Source organism: Patella vulgata, chromosome 3, assembly GCF_932274485.2.
Source record: "Patella vulgata chromosome 3, xgPatVulg1.2, whole genome shotgun sequence".
Taxonomy (NCBI): Eukaryota; Metazoa; Mollusca; class Gastropoda; family Patellidae; genus Patella; species Patella vulgata.
In genome coordinates, this window is record NC_065881.2 from 35,212,232 (window position 1) to 35,236,799 (window position 24,568).

General features: G+C 37.4%; 1 protein-coding gene and 1 long non-coding RNA gene across 4 annotated transcripts in view; one reads left to right on the forward strand and one right to left on the reverse strand.

The window, feature by feature from the left end:
• LOC126816703 (echinoderm microtubule-associated protein-like 2) overlaps positions 1-24,568 on the forward strand; it is an 89,318-nt gene that overhangs the window by 19,076 nt on the left and 45,674 nt on the right. The gene's annotated exons all lie outside the window — the stretch shown is intronic.
• LOC126816757 (uncharacterized) lies at positions 825-24,081 on the reverse strand. Of its 2 annotated transcripts, none has more exons than XR_008787646.1 (3): positions 23,953-24,081; positions 17,303-17,370; positions 825-1,806 (listed from the first exon to the last, which is right to left on the reverse strand). It is a non-coding gene; the product is annotated as an uncharacterized LOC126816757 (long non-coding RNA). The 2 variants fall into 2 exon arrangements; XR_008787647.1 differs by lacking the exon at positions 23,953-24,081 and adding an exon at positions 17,871-17,947.

Consider the following 24,568-nt stretch of genomic DNA (forward strand, 5'->3'; position numbering starts at 1 on the left):
GTTCAGGAGCAGGCTTCTTTCCCTGGGTGCGGTAGGTATATGCCTTAAATATTTTTGAATTGATAAAATCGGTGGCACTTCCGGATGGTCAGACACTGATGGCAACGACTCCTTGATGGTTAATGTTGTCAACTCCAGCATTTATTTTACCATCTACTTCTTGTTCTAAATGGATAAAAGAAGTAAAGTATCACTTATATATTAGATACTTGCTAAGAATATAGTTATTTCTATTTGCTAGGCCTATTCATGATCATCTTGAAATGAAGATGGCTGCCAGTAGATAGACCCTTAAAAGAGAGCTTCAACAATAAGCAAAAAGCGATTAAATGAAATGAAATAAAATGGAGTTTAACGTCCTACTGTTCTGCTCCTAACCTGGGCTAATGAAGACGGGCATACGCCCGGACAGCGGCACTACGGCCTACTCTTATATGGAATTCCAACTGCCAAGGGATCTTTTACGTGCACGCCAATGTGTAAACGGGACCTCGGTTTTTCGTCCCATCCGAACGACTAGACAGCTTTCCTGCATCACTGACAAGGGAGAACCACGCCGGAAACAAAAAGCGATTAAATAACACACATTAACTGATTTATAAGATAACATTTATACATCCAGAAGTGTTTGGTGTCAGTAACAGCCAAATTGTACTAATTCACAGTGTATTTGAAAGGACTCTGTGGGAATCCAACAACCCTGAAAAATTGCTTTGTGAGCAGCCATCTTTGTTGTTTATGTTCCTGTCTACGGAAATTTTGCCAGCTAGAGAAAACAAACATCAACTTAATAGTGGTATTTTACTTTATTATTATTGAATCACTACGACTAATTAACATTCAAATATAAAACATCAAAACTCCATGTATACTCTTGCCAGAGTTAAGGAAGACAGAAAAAGAAAGGGCTCAACCTCCCTATTCCAGATCCAAACTGACCTACTTCTGGCTACCGGTGCTAAAAGCTATAATTTAAAAAAAAGTAAACTCCAGCAGAGCACTATTACAACATTCATGACGGACAATACTGATCGTAACACCAGTTAGGCGTTTACAAGCACACTCAATGCAGTGACCATGGAATTATCCAGAGCTTTCGGAAAACCAGAAGTCCAGAATTCTATCAGACCAATGATCACTTTTATCCTGAGAGAACAGATAGATAAATTCATTGCCCCATTAAGGAAAGAAATCCATGACTCAAAATATGAGTTATCATCTGTCACACTCCAACTAAACGGTATGTTAAACGAACGCTGTGATGATCTGGAACAATATGGTAGGCCAAACTGCATTCGTATTAGTGGTATCACAGACACTCCAAACGAAATACTAGAAAATAAAGTTATCAATGTACTTAAACAAGTCATCCCAGCCATAGCACCGACTGACATACAAAGCAGCCACAGGGTTGGTAAATCAATTATGGGAAACCCCAAAAAGATTACCGTTCGACTGTCTAGCTACAAAACTAAAGTTTCCATAATGCGTGGTAAGAAAGTCATAAACATTTATATAAACGAAGATTTGACACGGTGCAGAGCGCACATCTTCCACCACACACGGAAATCGTTCAAATCCAAGTTAATAAATGGAGGTTGGACCCGTGATGGCACAATATTCAATTGGGAGCGAAAACCAGATGGAACTGATGGTTCAATAACACGTATCCACAGTTTAGTTCAAATTCCTGGATATAGACCATCACCAGAGGAACTTCTCAACTTCAACCTAAGTCAAAATATCCACAGTGAACCAGAAGCAACAGCTGTTTAAATAACTGTGTCACACATCTGCCTGCTTCCCCTGTAAAATACAATATTATTAATACCATCTTATTAGCATATATCCTTTATATATCAAATGTTATCCGGTGTAAATTGGCCAGACCAAATACATTATTAAAAATGGCTCTCTGATTAGTTAAATTCACAGGCTAAAATATTTTGGCTCATTTCTAACACCATTAAAGTACTGAGTATTTGTTTCAATTGTAACTAGGTCAAATCGAACTCAGCAAATTGCCTGGAACCTAATCAGATGCCTATCTCAACAGACTCTCCTAGTATGGTAAAACCTTCAAGTATTATTAATTCAGTCGTATTGGTCTTAAAATTTAAGCACATTAACTGTGATTAAAGTAAACTTCGTATCTACCTCAATAGCAGTAGATCATCGAACCAATAGCTAGAAGCTAATGGAGGCTTTGAAATGAAATTGGCAATTACGCATTCCCAGTGGCGCCAGCCGTCGGTGATTGGAGGGGCAAAGCCGGGGCTTCAACTAGGAGTGGGGGGGGGCTCCTCCAGAAAATTTTGGAAAAAAGGTTGCCCGAAATGCACCCTAGCAGTATTTTAGGCACTGATCGTTGAGGTAAAGTGTCAAACGAACGGACTTGCGAATCTCGACGAAGCCCACTCACGAGCGCCAAAATAGGGCGTTCTTACGGAGGGTATGGGGGACCTCCCCCAGAAAATTTTGAAAAATAGATCTGACCAGATACCGTCCGTCGCCTAATCACTAGTTTATCCGACCAGAGAACAAAATGCCAAAGTAGCGAGTCCATTAGGGACGTCCCCAAGAAATTTTGGAAAATAGATTGTCGGAAATGCTCTACAACATGCAAGTTTATGACTGAGTGGGGATGTGGGATTTATTCATCGTAGAAGGTATTGATTGTCGAAACGTATCATAAATACTTTTTTTTATTTTCTAAAATTATTGGGGGGGGGGCAAACAGAGGGCAGACCAGATGATTTAGGAGGGGGGACAAATGCCCCCCTGCCCCCCCCCCCCTTGGCCCCGCCACTGCGCATACCCAAAACGACGAGCAATATAAACTACCAAAATTGGCTCCCTTGAATAATCTCTCACAATATTGACCTAATCATGTTTTGAACCAAGCAGACCCTTCTACTATAATAAAACCTGTAAGGACTTGTATGATGACCCTCTACCCTGTTCTTGCTCTACGTCGTTCTTCCTTTACCCACCAGCTGGACATGTGGTCACTGGTGATTTGAACATAGTCCAGAATAATAAGCTACGTAAAATTTTGTCCAAAGGACCCAAATACCGGGAACCGCAACCATTTTCATGGGATCAAAATTTCCAACTTATTATGGATGCCACTAGAGGACAACGCTAGATCATGGGCCAAGAGGGAAGATGTTATCTCGGATACTCTCTCTGATTGGACTAAGTCTATCAGTCGTTTACTTAAACGAAGAATATACATGCAACGTTTGTCAGTTGACACTAGGCCTAAGTCTATTTTCAATGATGTTAACATTGTTGAAAATCTCAATGCCTTGCATGACAAGTATGTCATTGTTCCGGCTGACAAGGCGTCCAATAACATAGTGTTTATATGTAAACGACATTATTTTGACTGTCTGTTCAAAGAACTTAATTTCGGGAAACCAATCGACAGTGCTACATATAAACGATCAACTCTTAGTAAGGATGAAATTATATCCAATCACAAATCTGTACTCACTTCATTTGGTACTCCGTGTGGAGATACCTATACAGATTTGCCCTTGTTATATTGGATACCTAAACTACATAAAAATCCCTACAAGCAACGTTTTATAACAGGTTCATCCCGTTGTTCCACAAAACCACTTTCAAAAGTATTGACATCTATACTAACGGCTGTTAAAGAGGGTATTCAAAAATACTGTGACAAAATATACTCTCGTAGTGGTATAAATCAAATGTGGATATTGAAAAATTCCAAAGAATTACTTGATGGTTTGCAATCTAGATCCCTTGCTTCAGTCTCATCTATTCAAACGTTTGACTTTTCTACTTTGTACACTAAAATTCCCCATAGTAAATTAAAAGCCCGGTTGAAAGACATTATTCACAGTGTCTTTTCGTCTAAATCAGGTACTGCGAGATATCAATATTTAGTTGTAAATTACAATTCCACATATTTCGTTAAGAATCACAGTGATTCCAAAAACAAATTCACGGCCATCAAGATAATTCAGATGTTGGATTTTTTAATTGACAACATCTTTGTTGAATTTGGAGGGGAAATATATCAGCAAGTGGTTGGCATTCCCATGGGCACCAACTGTGCACCTTTGCTTGCTGATCTGTTTCTCTATTCGTACGATGCCGATTACATACAGACGCTCGTAAAAACTAATAAACGATCAGTCAGACTTTTTAATTTCACTTATTGATATATCGATGACGTTTTATCACTTAATAATCCTAAATTTAGTGATTATGTAGAATTCATATATCCTGATGAGCTCGAAATTAAAAACACCACTGACAGTGACAATTACGCTTCCTACTTGGATCTGCGTCTCGATTTTGACAATTGCCATAAACTGAGTGTTAAATTGTACGATAAACGTGATGACTTTGACTTTCCGATTGTTAACTTTCCATTTATTAGTAGTAACATTCCAATATCACCAGCTTATGGAGTGTTTGTGTCTCAGCTAATTCCTTACGCGAGAGCTTGTTCCTTTTATTCTGATTTTTTAAGTAGATCGAGGCATTTGTCATCTAAGCTTCAACTACAAGGATACTTGCGCACTAAACTTATTAAAACCTTTAAAAAGTTTTATGGTCGTCATATTGATTTGATTGGTAAATATAACGTGTCTCTCTCGGCTATTATTCTAGATATATTTAATTGACACGTATACTATTACTATCTCCCTGATAATATCTACTACATCGTTAACACAGTTCATCGCGTGCATTTTGCATACCGATAGTTCATTGGCCAATCACGCTATTTTACCGACATTTCGCCTAATAGTTTGGATGCAGCTATGGCGGGTGTGGCGCCAGGAAGGGTAAGCTTACTCTTCCGGACACCTGTTACCACAGTTTGTCGTGTAATTTGTACACGAGGAGCAGTCCATTTGCTGATTACACTATTTTGCTTGAATACACTATTTTGCCTATAACGTTTTTTAGGACTTCGAATTCTGTCTTATGGTTTGGATTGTTCGTACTTGGTTTTATTTTATCATACTAGTACTATTATGACATATGATTTATCATACTAGTATTATTATGACCTAATCATGTTTTGAATCATGCTACTATCATGGTAAAACCTTTAGGTACTATTTATTAATTAAGCCATAATGATCTTTAATTTAAGCACATTAACTGTTATTACTGTAAACTTATATCCACCCCACTAGCACTATCCAACCAATAGTACAACAGCTTAATATGCAAGCACTGTCTTCTTTAGCCCGATCAGAGAAGAAAACCATTAAAATTTCATTCAAATTACTCAATTTTGAGCCAAATCGTGGCTGTATATAGTTTTGACAAGCTGTGTGTCTAGTAGACTGGATAACCTGCTCTAATACGCCAGACTCGCTCCTACGTCACTCCTTTTCTGACTTGCATATATACTATTCAAAAAAAGTAGGGGATATTTGATTTTGGGGGCATAATACTCAAATATGCAAATGACTACGAAAAAAGTCACTATAGAACCTAACAGAAGAAACATTTCCAGTTACATGTGACGCCCAAACGCACCAATAGCTACCGCATGGAATGCAGGTGATGCTTGGGATCATCATGGGGGTCCAACCCAAGATTTGCACGACTCTGACTTTGAATGTTACAGTCATTGTGGCATTGAATTCCAGGGTGGAAACATCAGTTTAATTGTTTTGATATGCGTCGGCTTACCCAAAATGAAAGGTTACGTGTCCTTGGCATGCTACAGATCGGCACAACACAGGCGGTTGTGGCGCGGACGATGAATGTTTCTCAGTCTGTCATAAGCAGGCTATGGTCCAGATACCGTGATACACAATCTGTACAGGACAGACCACGCTCAGGTCGACCAAGGGCGACAACTCAAGCCCAGGATCGATTTATCCGTACCTTGGCCTTGAGAAATCGTGTCATCACAGCAAATCAGATCAGCGCTCGTCTTCAAACAGACACTGGTGTGAGAGTGAGTGGCCAGACGATTCGGAATCGACTGCATAGGGGTCACCTTCGCGCCCGACGTCCTCGCGTGATCCCTTGTTTGAGAGATCATCACATTCAGGCAATACGTCGTTGGTGTAGGGATCGTCAACACTGGGATAATCGACGCTGGAGCAATGTGATGTTTTCAGATGAGTCAAGGTTCACTGTTGATTTTTTGGACAGACGTAGGAGGGTGTGGCGTCGTCGAAACGAGCGCTTCCAAGACGTTAACGTCATCAGACATGATCGATTTGGGGGTGGTTCTGTTATGGTGTGGGGAGGCATCACTGTTGCTGGAAGAACGGCTTTACATGTTGTTGCAGGGCGTGTTAAAGGCCAGTACTACCGGGACAACATCTTGGCAGTCCATGCTGTGCCGTTCGCACGACGTCATGGCCGCCGTTTCATCTTCCAGGATGACAACGCAAGATGTCACAGGGCCAGGATCGTTACAGGTTACCTCCAACAACAGAACATCACCACATTACCTTGGCCAGCACTGAGTCCCGACCTCTCCCCCATCGAGCATGTCTGGGACATGCTTGGACAGAGGTTACGTCAACGTCAACAACGTCCTGCCAATGTCCAAGAACTTGCTGCTGCGTTGCAACAGGAATGGGACAATCTGGACCAAAATGACCTTAGACGTCTCATTAGGAGTATGCCACGTCGGATCAATGCTTGTTTGGCAAACAGAGGAGGATTTACCCGTTACTGACTTGGTTGTGATGCTGTGGTAACTTTGCTGTTTGACCCCGGGTATCATTTTACCCTTATAATGGTCAGTCTGTGCCTTACTTAGTCTAACGATCATTTGGAATAAATCGATGAATGTGAACTTCATTTTATTTTGTCATTTGTTTCTTCGTCAGTTTCATAAGGTGACTTTAATAACACTTAAAAATCAAATATCCCCTACTTTTTTTGAATAGTATATATTGAAGTCAGAATAGCGCAGTGACGTAGGAACCAGTCTGACGTCATTTAGAGCAGGTTGTCCAGTCTATGTGTCTAGTGGTAACCAGGTTCTGGTATATTCGAGACTTAGCCTCGCTTTCCCATTTTTAAATTAAATTTATAAATGGCGAACCGTTCTAATCTAATTAAAATCGCGAGTATCTGATGTCATCGAGAGTTGATTATGGTTGTGATCACAATATTCTAAAAAGATCCAGTACAATGTATCTATCTTTAATTCTCTCAATTTCAACTATACACCATACAGGACATATACTATAATCACAGGGAATGTTCTTATACAACATTAATTCTCTACTATGTTCTTCCAGTTTAAGGACATTCTCAATCTAATACTTTATCGTTGACTTATGACTGACTGATTGATTCATGATTGATTTGTTTACTGGAAGGGGGGTTGGATGGCTGAATGGTTAGCGTGCGCGCGCTGTATCATAAAGTCTGTCATTGAGTCGACTGGCGTGGTTTCGAATCCCCGGTTGTACGTGACAAGGAGTAGGGTCGCCTGTCCAACCTCGTGGGTTTTCTCCGGGTCCTCCGGTTTCCTCCCACTGCTAAAGACCCCTACGCGCAAGCGAATTATTGAAATAAAATTAAACCATATGTTAGTCCCGAAATGACCTAGTTTGTGTCGAGTGGACGTTAAACCCCATTTCTCTCTCTCTCTCTGTTTACTGGAAAATACAAAGATTGACATAAGCACAATACTAAAATAATAACTCATATCCTAAGTAAGTAATAAGGGCCTTAACTAATTTCCACATGCAAAGACACAACTAAGGATAATCGGAGATGCATAGGGTTAACATGGAGAGAAATAGCTATAACAAGATGCAGGATTATCAAGGGAAATGTAAACAGATCAATTCTACAGCATAGAATCTTCCGATTCAACAGAGGATACAAATCAACAGTACAAAGGCTTATTGGCTGCCCACTTGAAACTAGAATAATGAAAATAAACAAATAAAGCAGGTCACAGACACGAACACCATGGAATATAGTATCACTTATACAATTCATTAGTCGGGTAAAGATAAGCCAAATAGAGTGGATACCTAGAACAAATTGCAACAAAATTTTTCTCGATGGAATCTGGTAAAGGGGTCCCCGAAGGTCTCCCGAACAAATATCGCCCAAAATAAAACGATATGTTTTTGAGTAATTAGCATAAATCCAATATGGCCGCCACTGGCACCTTAAAACTCCAATATCTCGGGAATGGTTGAGTTTGGAGGGTGTAAATGTATAACGCGTAGATAGGAAAGTGGTACAGATGGCTCAGAAAAACAAAGCCAAATGACGTCCCTGTTACGTCATACGACCAACAATTTGCATAAATCCAATATGGCCGCCATTGAAACTTAAAACTCCGATATCTCGGGAATGGTTGAATTTGGAGGATGTAAATGTATTACGAGTCTATAGGACAGTGCTACCAAAGAACTAGAAAAAACGATACCAGGTGACTTCCTTGTGACGTCATAACGTCATATTGTCAACAATTAGCATAAATCCAATATGGCCGCCATTGGCACCTTAAAACTCCAATATCTCGGGAATGGATGAGTTTGGAGGGTATAAATGTATTTGGTAGATAGGAAAGTGCTACCAAAGAATCAGAAAAACATTGCCAAATTACGTCACCATGACGTCGTAACGTCATACGTCCAATAATTATTGTAGCACAAATTATAAATTTCCTCGATTCTGATTGGTCGAAAAGTGTGGTCGAATGGACAATAAACCCCCTCTAAATTATCAAGGCGAATTACTGCGTATAAATATAACAGTGTAATTTTTTTCATTTTTGTGCTCAATGATCTTCCTCAACTCAAATCATTATTGGCAAATATCTTTAAGGAATTCTGCACACATGACTATCACACCATTTTCAAACATCATCTTCTATGAAATCACATTTCTGAAATACATAAAAAAAAAACAGTAGAAAATCAGTCATAAATTAATTAAAACCGTTTTCAGGTATCCAAATATAGCCTATTCGTAACTAGGCAGTGACAGTGTCAGTAGGCCTATGTTTTCTTTTTTGGTAGGCTAGCTTCACTCACCAATTTTTAGTATAAATCCAATATGGCCGCCATTGGAGCCATAAACATCCAGTTTCTCGCGGATGGTTGAGTTTAGAGGGTGAAAATGTATTACTTGTATCATCTTGTCAAACAATTCATATATTTCATCAGTTTGTTAAGGTTTTAACAGGAATATTTTACTTGGTTTCTGATAGACCTGGATTTCAATTATGGACTGTACAATTCTTCTGCTAACAATTCTTCTTTATTGACGATTTCAGAGACTGTTGTGTCAAGTATGCAGTTGGTTCAGGTTCATCTGAATCGTTGACTATGAATTTCAATCTTTAAGTTGGCATTGGGTAAATTAGTTAACAAACTTGGCGGGTCTAGTTCTGGAGCTTCTGTCCATGTGTCTCTATCTGTTTATGACATGTGGTTGATAGACCAAATACGGTAATGTTCTCCCCCTGGTTTGGGGAGAATGGGGATGCTTATTCCATATTTGGGAAGGAGATGAATGCCTAGGTCAGTCTATGACGTGCAGAAATTAGGGGGTTATACACGAGGGTGTTGAGAGAAATTTAGCAGAACTCACCCTGATATTCCTAGCAGCTATTAAATGCTTTATTGAGAACGTTGAACTTAGAAGCTTTTCAAGCAGTTTAATAGTAAAGCTGTAGAAACGAACTAACCTGTAGTTTTTTTTTACGATCACAAAGGAAACACAACAGGTAAGTCCGGCATTACTACATCGTTGCTGCTTTAATTTCAAATAAGAGGTACTGAAGCCGTATGTATTCAAAGTACCGATCAGAAATCCTGGCCCATAAATATGATGTAGCTGTATCGCGAACGCTGAATGAAATAGGTCTAAAACTGCTTGGGGTCTCGCCGCTATTACAAAACATAATAATAATAATAATAATCGTTTTCTATAGCGCTGAACATTCAGTCAGTCTCACTGCTCTGTGACGCTTTACAACATTTGGTGCTGCGTACGCAAAAGCTCTCTCACCAAACTTTGACTTCTGTACTGGACATAAGGAACGTAAGGAAAGAGAAGGCACATATTGTTAAACAATTTGTTGAGACGATTCGAAATGGACTAATCTCAAACAATTCTGCAAGTTAACAATTAACACATTTGATGGTCAGCAATTAACAAACTTCACACCCTTCAGTGAGAAGGAGGGACAGGATTTAATCAAGTCATCAAAACCCACAACATGCTTGTCAGATCCAATTCCAGCTGTCCTGATTTTTAAACTTCTGGACCAACCTATACCGTTTCTCACTCTCCTGATCAATAACAGTTTAGCTAGTGATGTTTTCCCAAACAAATTTAAATCAGCTGTGGTTCTTCCACTTTTCAAAAAAAGACTATCTTGACCAATTTTTCGCCCTGTATCAAAGATACTAGAAAAGGCAATAAATACTAGACTGAAAGAACACCTATCCGCTAATTCCTTGTTGGACGATTACCAGTCAGCATATCGTCAAAATCACAGCACAGAGACTGCCTTACTGCTAGTGGTAAATGATTTATGTCGTGCCGTTGACAGCAGTAATGTTGCCTCAGTTGTGAAGCTCGATCTGTCAGCAGCCTTCGATACCATCGACTCCTTGATAACCTTTCTGCAATGTGTGGCATCGGAGGACCGCCCTTAGAGTGGTTCAAATCATACCTACAATCTGTACTTATTGGAAATGATCTATCAGAAACAACCCCATTAGCTTGTGGTGTACCTCAATGCTCCGTGTTAGGTCATGTGTTATTCATTTTGTTCACCATTCAAGTTGCATCCATTATTATACCTCATCGACTCTCCCACCATTCATATGCCGATGATACCCAGATTATTGATGCGTTCATGCCAAACAAATATACTAACTCATTCCATGTGACATCATCATGTACTCAGGAAATTAAGTCTTGGATGACGTCAAGCATGTTAAAATTAAATGACGACAAGACTGAAGTTAGCTTGTCGGTACGAAAAAGAACCTACAGAAAATGGATTCGTCTACACTGACCATTGCGGACTCTTATATACAAACACACGATAGTATAAAAATTCTTAGTGTATTCCTAGATTCCAATTTAACAATGAAAAAATATGTTAATCATTTGTGCAAGATATGTTACTTTCATTTGAGAGCTATTGGCAATATCAGACATCTCCTAACAAATGACTCCGCTGAAACACTTGTTAGATCGTTAGTCTTTTCTGGACTGGATTACTGCAACAGAATCTTCAGTGGTCTAAATCGCAATTTCATTTCAAAACAACAAACTATTCAAAATACTGCTGCAAGGATAGTCAGTCGCACCTCGAAACGTGTACATACCCAACCGCTATTAAAAGATGTTCACAGGCTACCTGTCCATTCGAGAATACATTACAAAATTCTCTGCCATGTATATAAATGTCTCAATGGAACTAGTCCAATATATCTGGCTGATCTAATTCATGTCTATACTCCTGAACGTGATTTACGATCCCAAGACCAGTATTTACTAGAAGTTCCTAAATTTAACCTTCAAACTTTCGGATACAAATCTTTCCGGTTCAGTGCTCCTAATTTATGGAATTCCTTACCATTCAGTATAAAATGTGCCCCTTCACCGGAATCATTCAAATCGAGATTAAAGACTCATCTGTTTGAATGTGAAAACAGTTGTATTTGACCGAATATACAGTTGTGTAAATGGTGAAAGATACACTGTGCACACAGTGTTTGGCGCTTTGAGCATGCATACGTGTATGAAAATTTGCGCATTATAAATATACACTATTATCATCATTAGTAGAAGTAGTATAAAAAAGGTGGCTACATTTTATAATGTGGCATTGCTTCGTTGCATTGATCGCGAGGTAGTGTAACAAAGGGTGAAGTCTCTGCTGTCCTTTTGACCTAACCGCTGTTTCTAACATCGATATCAATATTTTTAAGATAAGCTACTGCCATATTGAAATGGTCATGTCGGAGAACCCGCCGACCTTTAATTTATTTATTTATTAGTATTCAGCTGTCATCATAATTCTTTTTATTCAATATCAATAATATGTAATTTCATACCTCATCTATAAATTGGTTTAGGTTTCTGATGAAGTCAGTCAGTTAGTTGAGTTGAACAGCTCAACACAGAACCATGGAGGCAGACGTGAATTAAGACGATGGCCATAAAGATTACAATATTATAATATGTATTGGTTGTTATACATGTAGTGTAGTTTAATGTTTGTTACCGTCTTGCTGAATTAAAGAAGTCCAATCCACAGTTATTAGATGATCTGATTATGTTACAACTCAATCATTTGGTGTCCGTGACTGAAGAACCTGTTGGTCGATGTTGAGAAGAAGACAAAATTCGTTTCCATCAACAGTTAAAAAGAGAACACAACGTCAAAGCCGTTATAAAAAAACGAGAAAACATGGAAACAAGTTATGCCGAAACAGAAGTTACGGTACAACAAATACCAGAATAAAGAAAACTCTAAAAAACTGAGACTTTAACATAAAAAAAGAAAAACTGTGGAATATGAACTCTTTGTTTAAAAGATTTTTGTAGAAGGTGAGTCATTTTGTTTTAAAAGAATATAATCGATTTTTGTTTAATTTTGAACACATCTTTTGGCATAATATGAGAAATATTTGGTTAAGAGAAATAGAATAAGTATGTATTCTTAAAAGAATTGAAATGTTTTGTGGTTGTCTCAAAGATTTTTGTAAAATGCTTAAGACGTCTTCCGTTAATTTTCGGTTTTTGATTAGAGAGACAATCCCAAAATTAATGCTTTATCTTCCTATAAATATGTTTAATGTATATATTTTTCCCGACGATTAATGGGACGTATTTTATGTGTTGAATTCCTAAAAGAAAGGAATATGTAACCCCAGCGGAAGGGTTATGGTCTCATGTTAAGAGCATTATGGACGATTTTTATTATGTATTACCCTCAGAGGTAGGGTTAGCTCAAGTAAGAGCATTGTGGTTGATTTTTAATGTGTATTTCCCTCAGAGGTGGGGTTGGCTTAGTTTAAGAGCAATATGGTAGATTTTGTGTTGTTTGTTTTTTATAGGAAGATAAATCAATTACAAATTTGATGCGTTATAAAACAGAAAATATCTTATTGAAGATAATTATATTTGTTCAAAATATCCATAATCGCTTATCTCGAGTAAAAGCAATTTGACAAGATCCTTGGTCCTCTTGTTGCTGTGATGCGTATTTATTATTTCGTATTGTATTCCGTAGATGAATAGTTTGTAATGACAATTTTATAGAAGAACTTTTCACATACCTTTTTTTTCCATTTGAAGATTGGGTGATTATATTTTTGTTTGTTTGTTTCACAAACTTGTTGGCATTGGAGGAAAATGTAACAAAGGGTGAAGTCTCTGCTGTCCTTTTGACCTAACCGCTGTTTCTAACATCGATATCAATATTGTTAAGATAAGCTACTGCCATATTGAAATGGTCATGTCGGAGAACCCGCCGACCTTTAATTTATTTATTTATTAGTATTCAGCTGTCATCATAATTCTTTTTATTCAATATCAATAATATGTAATTTCATACCTCATCTATAAATTGGTTTAGGTTTCTGATGAAGTCAGTCAGTTAGTTGAGTTGAATAGCTCAACACAGAACCATGGAGGCGGACGTGAATTAAGACGATGGCCATAAAGATTACAATATTATAATATGTATTGGTTGTTATACATGTAGTGTAGTTTAATGTTTGTTACCGTCTTGCTGAATTAAAGAAGTCCAATCCACAGTTATTAGATGATCTGATTATGTTACAGTAGACATCATGAGTACAGCTGATTTGTACCGCAAGTGTATTGGAAATGATTATTTTGTTGTAAAATGTACTTGGCAAGAAACTGTCAGACAGTATGGTCACACACTAACGGGTTACCGCTATCCTACACCGAATGGGATCATGTTTTTCGAGGAGCATTGGCAAAAGTTGATGAACATAGTGCCTGACGTCGAGAAGTATTTGCAGAGTACGAATGTGAAGAAATCAACTCACATTGGTAATGATGCATACCTAACGGTGAATCATAAATTCCCTGGCATCAGCATTCGTAAATTTTGGTGGTGTGAGGAGGAGCGTATGGCCAAGCCTACGCAAAGGGGTGTTCATTTAAGCTTGACCCATTGGGAAATTGTGAAATCTAGTTTCAAAGAGTTGCGTGAAAACAATTTTAGTACCATAGATACTACCCTGGACATGATTGGTGTACGAAAAGAACCGGCCTCTTTATAACGCCTCCATCAAACAATTTCCATTGGTTGTCTGTCGATAACCAATGAAGTGTCTGACTGTATATAGATAAATATAGGAGAACTGCTAGTATTGGCATTATCTGCAACAACATGGCTTCTCCTAAGATATCCGATGTTTCAGTTGATGTGACATTGCCTTTAGGTGACACTAAAAATACAGAACCTGAAATTTGACTACGTGCTGGTTATCTTGGTTTGAAACGAAAAAAGACTTTCAAGATGACCTTAAGAGAGTGGAGGAAATTTGACATCAACAAAGAACTACGTTGTGAAATAGGCACGGTTACGGAAAAATGGTTGACAGATGGTGATACCGGAGAAAACCTTTTCTGAGCTGACTACTGTAACCAGAGTCAAAAGATCGTTCAAACGGGGTCGATATCAGGTATTTAGGTGTTCTCCCAGCTTGTCAGATTGGTGTTTGTTATAATCGAGCCAGACCTGGTGCAATACGCCCGATGAATGTATTTCTGCCGCAGAAAATGAAGTTTAGGATCAACCAGATTGCTACAGATCAGACGTGAGAGTGGGAGGTGTTTACGAGGATGATCAACTAGTTTTTCACGAAGATCTTCACGTAGACGAGGTTGAGAACATTACACTCATACCTGGAGAGTTTGTTAGAGAATTTGCAAACACCTAGACCTATGATATTACATCCTTCATCTGTGAGAAAGACTTCGGAATTAGATGTAGAAATACGACACACCCTTGAGGATCCTGGCTTGAGTGATTCGGAAAAAGCCGAAAGGTACAGTCAAAAAAATCGAGCAGTTGAACCACCAACAACAGGGTGTAAGTGAAAAGTTCCTGTCAAACAAACTGTTGTAAGTGACAAAGTTATAGTCGACGAGTCTTCGCAAGTTATGCCGTCCCAAGTTATATCCGTCCCACCTTTAAAATCAGACATACTTACTACAGTTCCGAAATCATTAAAAACTAAAGTTGGGCTTTTAATAGAAAAATTACACCAAACCCTAAACATCACGTGGGATAAAGGTGCAGTCGCTATTCAGGGTAAAACGTACCGGGTTCAAATATAACAGATCTCGTCAACGATTTGTTACCAAAAAGAAAGTATTTTAATCCAGTAGGGTGGCAAGAGTTGGGTAAGGCATTATCCAGCAATAATTTACCTCAATAATTAAACGCGGACAGATACCATTACATGACTAAATTCACCACCCAAGCGTACGCCCAAGGGTACGTCCGTCTACAAACAGCGCCGACGTTCACCCTCGGCTGAGTTGATGTCAAGTTGATGTGCAATGCCGCCTGTGTATATAATCGATACGTCAAATGGAGTTCTGGATCTTGAATCCACACCTACGCGCCGAAAAACACGTCGGAGACTAGTGTCACCTGACTGGTTACCCTACCGCAACAAATGAGAAAGGGTGTGAAAGAATTTCTGACAAAGATTTACTATGACCCAGAGCATCCTGCGGGGTATGGCGGTCTGTACAAACTTTATAGATATCTTAGACGGAACAAACACACTATACCCCTTAAAGACATCCAAGAATGTTAGCGGAGCAACCTAGTTACACTAATCATGTAACATCCCGGAGTCATCGTACATGGTATCGACCACATCTGACAAGCCGACTTAAGTGATCTATCAACCTTGAAAAATCGCAATCACGGTCATACATTTATATTATGTGTCATAGATGTTTTAAGTAAAATATGCCTGGGTTTATCGCATGAAAAAAAATAAAAACGCCCAAAGTCTCGCCCAAGCATGTATATACATTTTAGAAAGCTCAAACCGAAAACCTCTTGCCCTACAGACGGACAAAGCGACAAAGTGTTTGAACAAATCCTTTCAATTGATGCTGATGAAAAATGGGATTGGAATTTATGTCAGTTAAAATGCGGATGTGAAGGCTTACATTGTTGAACATTTTCAGCGTAGCCTCAAGGGTCGTATGTTCCGTTATTTTACGAAAAACAATACGTATAGCTACACAGGGGTTTTACAAAACTTAGTCAATGATTACAACAAAGCGAAACATCGAAGTATACAAATGCCACCTGTTAATGTTACACTAACCAACCAACATAGAGTTTTAGACATTATTTACAAAAAAAGGGAATCGATGGAGAAATAGAAGTTTAAAATTGGTGTCTTATACGCATATCAGATTCTAAGCACTCTCTTGAAAAAGATTATTTAGGATCCTACAGTGAGGAGATTTTCCATGTATTATCAGTATAATACATTTCCAACTTCATACTGATTCATGTAAATTCATGGCAATGCCAAAGAGACACTTACATTTTCAACCTAAAACAAAATCCAAATTAAGCATCAATGTAAGATATACTTGCTTAGTACCTTGAGTTGGCTCATGTGTAGTTCGTTAACATTATTAATCCAACAAAGCCTTTCGAAATCTTTTGAACTACGCCTTACTATGAAATAAGGGATAATGTCTCTAAGTGATAATGTAAATTGATATTTTATATGTTGAAGCTTATTCTCTAAAACCAAGAATCAATCCAAAAGTCCACTTTTTGTTACAAAAATGGAGTATTAAAGTGCTCTTATTATTACCCTCTAATCCCCTTGACTTAAAGTTGAAATAAGTCTATGCAAGACAATCAAACTTTGTTGCCACAAATCAACCCCTAATCATACAAACTGTTGAATATGTAGATTAAGTTAGAAATTTGAACTTTTAAAGCTTGTATCGAATAATATCCATTATTTATCTCTTTATATATGCAATTTTGTGAAGGAAGATATATGTCACCAGTAAATAATGTATTATACTGACTAAAGGAACTAAAGTTCTTTAACTTGGGTAACAATTAAGTAGATATTAGTGTATTGTTGTTAGATGAATAGGGAATATTCTCTGTGCAGCCTGTCACATAACAAACAAACAAACCAATATCTGAAATCAAATGTTACAAAAGGATCTTACTTCTCACCCAGTTTCGAAGGATTTTTAGCCCTCCCAAATACATATGCTATGTAATTTGTAATGTGTCTCCTACCTGTACTTAAGATTTCCTTCCTCCACTGATAAATCCATAGGGACTAAAGATGCATTAACATTTTCAACCTACAAAATAAAATTCAAATTCAAGTTAAAGTTATAACATAATTAAGGCCTTTCGAAATCATTCTTATTACACCCTACTATGAAATAAATCTTAATGACTGCCAGTCTCTATGGATCGATCTGCCAACAGTTTATTAGAATACCAGTTTATTTTTTTATTTTGCTCATATTTTATATTGTTCATATTGCTATCAAACTTAAAATGGGCAAAATTCATGTTTTATCACATATTAACTACAGTATGCCAATCCTTACATTGAAACTTAGAGTTTATTCTAAAAGTTCATTTTAGTATGAAAATGGTCATCTTAAAAAGAACAGTATAATCCAATATTACACACCTAATTCTCCCACCCTACACACATGTACATATATATATATACCAAAAGGCTCACAACAATGTCACGCTGGTCGTAAACTCATTTATATAAATACAAATTTATAAATTTAAATTGCCGATAGACGGCAATGACACCAAAAATAATAAGATATATCCCTACGTTTTTCTCATTCATCATAATCCCATACTCATAGGCTATTCTGTTTCCAAGGTAAGTACTATTAAAGTAGGCCATTGAACATGAAAGAACAAGAGCTAAGAGGTAAGTAAAATATGCACTTACAAGACAGTAAACCATGTCCCCCTTCAAACAATGTTGACCCAAATTAACCACGTGGGTGGCATACTGCCAATTTCATGCAGGATACTGATCAAGTAGACTTGTTTATCCAGACGCATAACCATCTTCGGTAGCACTTAAATCTCACTGAACAATGCAGAAACCTGAACCATTCACGCTTTCTATTCGCAGCCATGTATATATACCCGTACATGTACATATGTTGTATTGTTTTACACCTTTATTTACGACCTGTATTTACGTTTACTTGATTTTATCAGTTATATATTTAAACGTATTAGTTTGATACATAAAATACTTTCTGAACTGAAGAAAACTGTCAATTCCCTATATACCATACCCTTGGAAACAACTACATTTACGACAAGCAACCAATACCACGTACGTCTAAACAAACACCTGCGATACTGTCAAATCTCAGGACTATCTTTTGAAGACCCATCATCCGAATCACTATATAAGCACAAGTTGAATAATTTTCCTAATAGGAAGCTTACACATGTAACACTTAGTGCAAATGCTTTGCTCTCAATTACCCTTATACTATACCCGCTTCATTAATACATAATCAACTTTCAATTGTTCATCTGAATGTAAGGAGGCTCAAATACAAAATTGACTTAATAGCTGTAGAACTAAGACATTTTGACATCATAACAATTAGTGAAATCTGGCTCGATAGAAATACCACATCTGAATCAATTTCTTTACTTTCTTACCACCCACCTATTAGGAAAGACAGAAATAATCGTGGGGGAGGACTTATTATTTACGTTCGTAATTCCATATCGTTCAAACGCAGGGCTGATCTACAAAACGGTAAAATAGAGTCTATATGGATAGAAGTAAATTGTAACAACCACAAATTTTTACTTGGCAATTATTATAGACCACCCTTATCAACTTCTAGTACAAACCAACAAATATTTAACTCTCTTCAAAACGCTATAACCGACCCCTTGGACAAATGCATAATTTTAGGTGACTTCAATATTGATATGTTAAAAAAATCTAAAAGTTTTATTCACGATGCTATAAATATATTCGACCTTACCAAGCTGATAAATAAACCTACCCATTATTCCAGCAAATACCACACTTCTTTAATAGACTTGATATTAACCAGCTCTACATTACGAACAACTGAAAATGGTGTACTTGACAACTTCTGGGGTGACCACTGTCCGGTATATTGCAAATTGGCATTTAACGTACAAAAAGAACACAGCTTCAAGCGAACGGTATGGAATTACGAAAACACATCGTGTGTTCAATTTTCAAGCTCATTGATCAATATAGCAAAAGCAAATATACCATGCAAAATAGTGACAATTAGGCAACATGATAAACCCTGGATGAATGGCGCAATAAGACGTATGAAAAAGAAAAAAAAATAGATTACCCAAAAAAGCGGTAAATAGGAATTCAGACTCTGGCAAAATTTCAGGAAAATTAGAAATGACTACATAGACAAAAGCAAAAATGATTACTTTGACAAAATAGACAAACAAATTAGTGACACAGAAAACTTTGGAACAAAAACCTGGTGGAAACTTATTAATTCATATACTAAAACACACGCTGCTTTTACAAACGAACCTCCGCCCTTAACAGTCAATGGTAACACGCTGTTTACTCAATCCGAAAAAGCAAATGCTTTAAACTCATACTTTATCAAACAATCACAACTAGATAACACCAATAAACCTTGTTATGAACCCTAACAGCATCGATAAGATTGTACCAAATCCAGAGGAAGTTAAAGACATAATAGACAGCCTAGATATTACAAAAGCCCCAGGACCCGACGAAATAAACGCGAAAATTCCAAAATACATCTCAAAAGAAATCAGTCATCCACTTTGTCGACTTTTTAAACTATCATTTGATCTACACATTGTACCAAACATTTGGAACTTTGCAAACGTGGTCGCTATATTAAAAAAAGGCTCTCCAAACGATTGTAGTAATTATAGACCAATCTCCCTCTTAAGTATAATAGTCAAAATTTTTGAAAAAATCATCCACAAACATGTCTTTAACTTCCTTAGAGATAACTCAATACTGACACCTGTCCAGAGTGGCGTTCTTCCTGGTGATTCTACCATGTCTCAACTAATCGACCTTACACACTTCTTCTGTCGAGCCATTGACCAACATCAATATACTAGAATAGTCTTCTGTGACATCAGCAAGGCCTTTGACAGGGTTTGGCATGCTGGACTCTGTCACAAGCTGGATGCTGCGGGGACTCGAGGAGATCTACTGCTCTGGTTCGTAGATTATTTAAAAAATAGACAACAATGTGTAACCATCAGTGGCACCTCCTCGGACCCCAGAAGCATCCCTGCTGGTGTTCCGCAGGGATCTGTACTAGGCCCTCTTTTATTCTTAATATACATCAATGATATTGTGAACAATATAAATTCAAACATTAGATTATTTGCTGACGATGCCTCTTTATACTTAAAAATTGAAAACCCAGAGGCAAGTGCTGCTACCATTAACAATGACTTAAATCGAATCAGAAATTGGGCTGAGTCATGGCTGGTAACTTTGAATCCCCTTAAAAACAGAGACACTGACTATTACTACTAAACCCCACATAGTTAACCCACCATTATTTATGAACCAGGTACAAATCAAAGAAGTAAGTGAACATAAACATCTAGGTCTAATCTTTCAAACTGACTGTAAATGGAATAATCATATAGATAGCATTGTAAGCAAAGTATCCAAACTAGTAAATTGCCTTCGTTCTCTAAAATATCGATTAAATAGAAAATCTTTAAACATAACTCTTCGTTTATCCTTCCACACTTTGATTATGCCGATTTTATCTGGGATGGGCGCAGTGATTATTTAGCTAACAAACAGAATCCCTACAATTAGATGCAATGCGCACTATCTGTGGGGCGGTAAGAGGTACTAGCCATGCCTTACTCTATAAAGAGAAAGGGTTTGTTTTACTCTCGGAAAGCCGTCGACGTCATAAATTAAAATTAATGTACAAAATTATTAACAACCTCTCTGACCTATTAGAACTGTCCTCTACCCCTATCAATTATACCCTTAGAAACAAAGATAAACTAAAGGAAACCAGATGCAGAACCGAAATTTTCTCCGAGTCCTTCATCCCTTCCAGTATACGAGAATGGAACAAACTTAACGTTGAAATTAGAAACTCTCGATCCCTTGCTATCTTTGGAAATTCACTAAATAAATTAGATACCATCGTGCCATCATATTACTCTACAGGGATACGAAAATTACAAATAATCCACTGTAAACAAGATTATGCTGCTCGAACCTACAAGGCCATAAATTTCTCAGACACGTCGATGATAGCCCTGCTTGCCTCTGTGGTCACATATTCGAAGATACCGAACACTATTTACTCGCATGCCACTTATATTCAGATGCAAGAAAACGGACAATCCATAACCTTCAATATAATCATAAAACAATCAGTTGTCTGTTGTATGGGTCAACAAAACTTAGTCCAGAGATAAACACACTTATTTTCAAAGAAGTCCAACAATTTATTTTCTTTTCAAAAAGATTTAAATCTCCATAAACAACTCTTTAAGTCATTCCAAGCCCTGCACTCTGTATAATCGTCTAAGTCTCTGTATTATCCATGATGTATCATATATGCTCTATATTTATGTAATTATGTATGTATGTAAATATTTATAATGTGTACATGTATCTAAATCAGAGAGGGGGGTTACACATAGCCATAGCCTGTTCCCCAATCCAAATTCAGATTTAATGAATAAAAATATTGTTTTTTTAAAAAAAGAGTATTTACGAAATTTAAAACAAGTTCATCTGTGTCTTCGTCTTTGATTTATACTACTCCATCTCATCCATCTGATTCTCAAGATCTATTATTCTTTACTCCAGCTTATTTTTAATTTCATGGGGCACTAATCTGGTTAGAATAGCCTCTCATTTGTTTATTTCAGATATCAGATGTTTTAGAGATTCTTCGTCCTTTAGAACTGTGTCAAGGAAATCACTTATGCTTGTTGGATTTGAGGATTCGTCCGGTTTCGAGCGCTTATTTCTGTTTTTAGGCATGTTTACACTGGATTTTAGCAGACGATATAGTTAGATGATATTGTGTTCACTCGGGTGAGCTGTTTTCAGGTCGTCTATGATATCGAAGTCAAAAACATCAAAAAGTTCATAATCTACACAAATTTCCGTCAATTTCAGATTAAATGTCTATAGTATGTATCATGACAATATCATATATTAAAACATATGGTCATACGTTGGATAACTAACTGGTAAATACATAAGATACTCTGCCTGTTTCCAACCCGATCTTACTCATCCGCCATCTTGCTGAACATTAATTTGATATTTGTTCACATAATAATTCGTTGCTTTCTCTGTAACAGTTTTAGAATTAAAGTTTATTTTCCCTATTCTTAATACCCCTAATTTAATCGCAGTGTCTTTGCATAAGTGTGGTTCACCTTTTCCATCTATTACGATAAAGCTTACATTTTCTAGCAATTTATCTTGAAAAGTTACATTTCCATACATCTCCAATATGCAAACAGTTTTGTTTTTGTCAGTTTTGAATTCCAACAAATACCTTTTATTTTGCCAATACGTTTTAATTCTTGAGAAACACAACTTAATTTATTGTGATCCTGCTTTGATTATCTCCCTTTCCTAACGAATATATTCTAAAGATTTCTTCATGTCTCTCATCATCATAAAATCGGCTCTTTTATTCTTCATATTCCTCTTTATCAGATTCTTTATTAACTTTTCTCGTCCGTCTTGTATCGGTTTCTCTTCTCTCCCTATTATTTCTGGACATTTAGGACCCTCTTGATCGTCCTCTTCCCCTTCTCTGATTGACACCATGCCCTCGTTGGTAGAATTTAGTTTTACACATGCGCTCAAAGTGACTATCTAGTTTACACTTTCTACATCGTCGATTGACAGCAGGGCAGTTCGGATCAGAATGAAGATGTCCTGTATACCCACATCTACAACAACCCTTATAGCAGTTAGTGGATATGCGGGGCTCATCTCTTTGATTTCTCGGTAAAGGTCTGTTCATTCTGGAATGATGTTCATTACTATGCAGTGATAGCCTATTCACATCATTGCCCAGACCCTGAATGGATTTTGCTTGTCTGTCAGATTCTTCTAAAGCTCTAGAAATTTCTAACACATCTGCCAACGTTAAGTTTGTTCCTCTTTCTAACAGTTTCCGTCTTAAGTCCCGTGAATTACATTTATTAATTACTTGATCTCGAATTTTTGACGAAGTTTCGTTACAATTTGTTCCACCGTATCGTGGTCATCTTGAGACATTTTTCTGAATACAAGTCTTTCGTAAGGCACATTAGACGGGGGGGGGGGGGGCAAAAAATATCATTCAAAGCTGTTTTGGCTCTTTCATATGTGTCATTGATGGACTTATCTTCAGTTAGTGTAAAAAATATGTCTTGTACATCCATGCCTGCAGAGTGGAGAAAGGAGAAATTGAGCTCTCTTTCTGTCTGCACTCATATGTCCCCTGGTTATCAAATATAGGTCAAATGCTCTCAGCCATCTGGTGGGGGGGGGGGGTGGATGGCCGAATGGATAGCACGTGCGCGCTGTATCATAAAGCCTGTCATTGAGTCAACTGGCATGGTTTCGAATCCCCGGTTGTTCGTGACAAGGAGTAGGGTCGCCTGTCCAACCTCGTGGGTTTTCTCCCTACGCGCAAGCGAATTATTGAAATAAAATTCAACCATATGTTAGTCCCGAAATGACCTAGTTTGTGTCGTCTGGACGTTAAACCCCATTCTCTCTCTCTCTCTCTCTCTCTCTCTCTCTCTCTCTCTCTCTCTCTCTCAGCCATCTGGTCCATCTCAATGTTAAATTGTGGTAAACCACTTGACTGTTCAACATAATTATTTACCATCTGAATTTCTAGGTTCTTCTTTACCTCGTCGTCAAATTGTAACGTTCTATTATTCCCATTTATGACTCTATGACTACAAAGTTTACAAACTCCGACAAATCAAATGTCATGTAACCATGCTCTTTTTAATAATCTCCTGGCTCTATGACTAGAGAGTATATATACAAAGTAAGATAACTCTTTATGGAGTTAGGCCATACGTGTACACTGAAAAAAAACTTGTGTTGGATCTCAACACAAGTACTTGTGTGAAAATTATTCTACACAAGTTATGTGTTGTTTTGCATTGCATTAACACAAACTTGTGTTCTTTTTAATGCATTAACACAAATCTTGTGTTTTTTCCATATAATTAACACAAGTAATGTGTACCGTCAACAATTTTTTTTTTTTTTTAAATTTGAACTCCATACAAAGTCTTAATCCGGCGGGGGTCCACAAGTAAGAGAAAAGTATTTTTTACTCAGACATTATAGCCAGACAGACTTGAATGCTAATTGGTGTTAAGATGTCTGTAGTTAAAATAAAGTTGGGCCCAATAAATTGGTAGATCAAAGGCCTGTTGAGCGCTCATGCCCGGTGTGATTTTAACAATTGACTCCAAATGCATTGA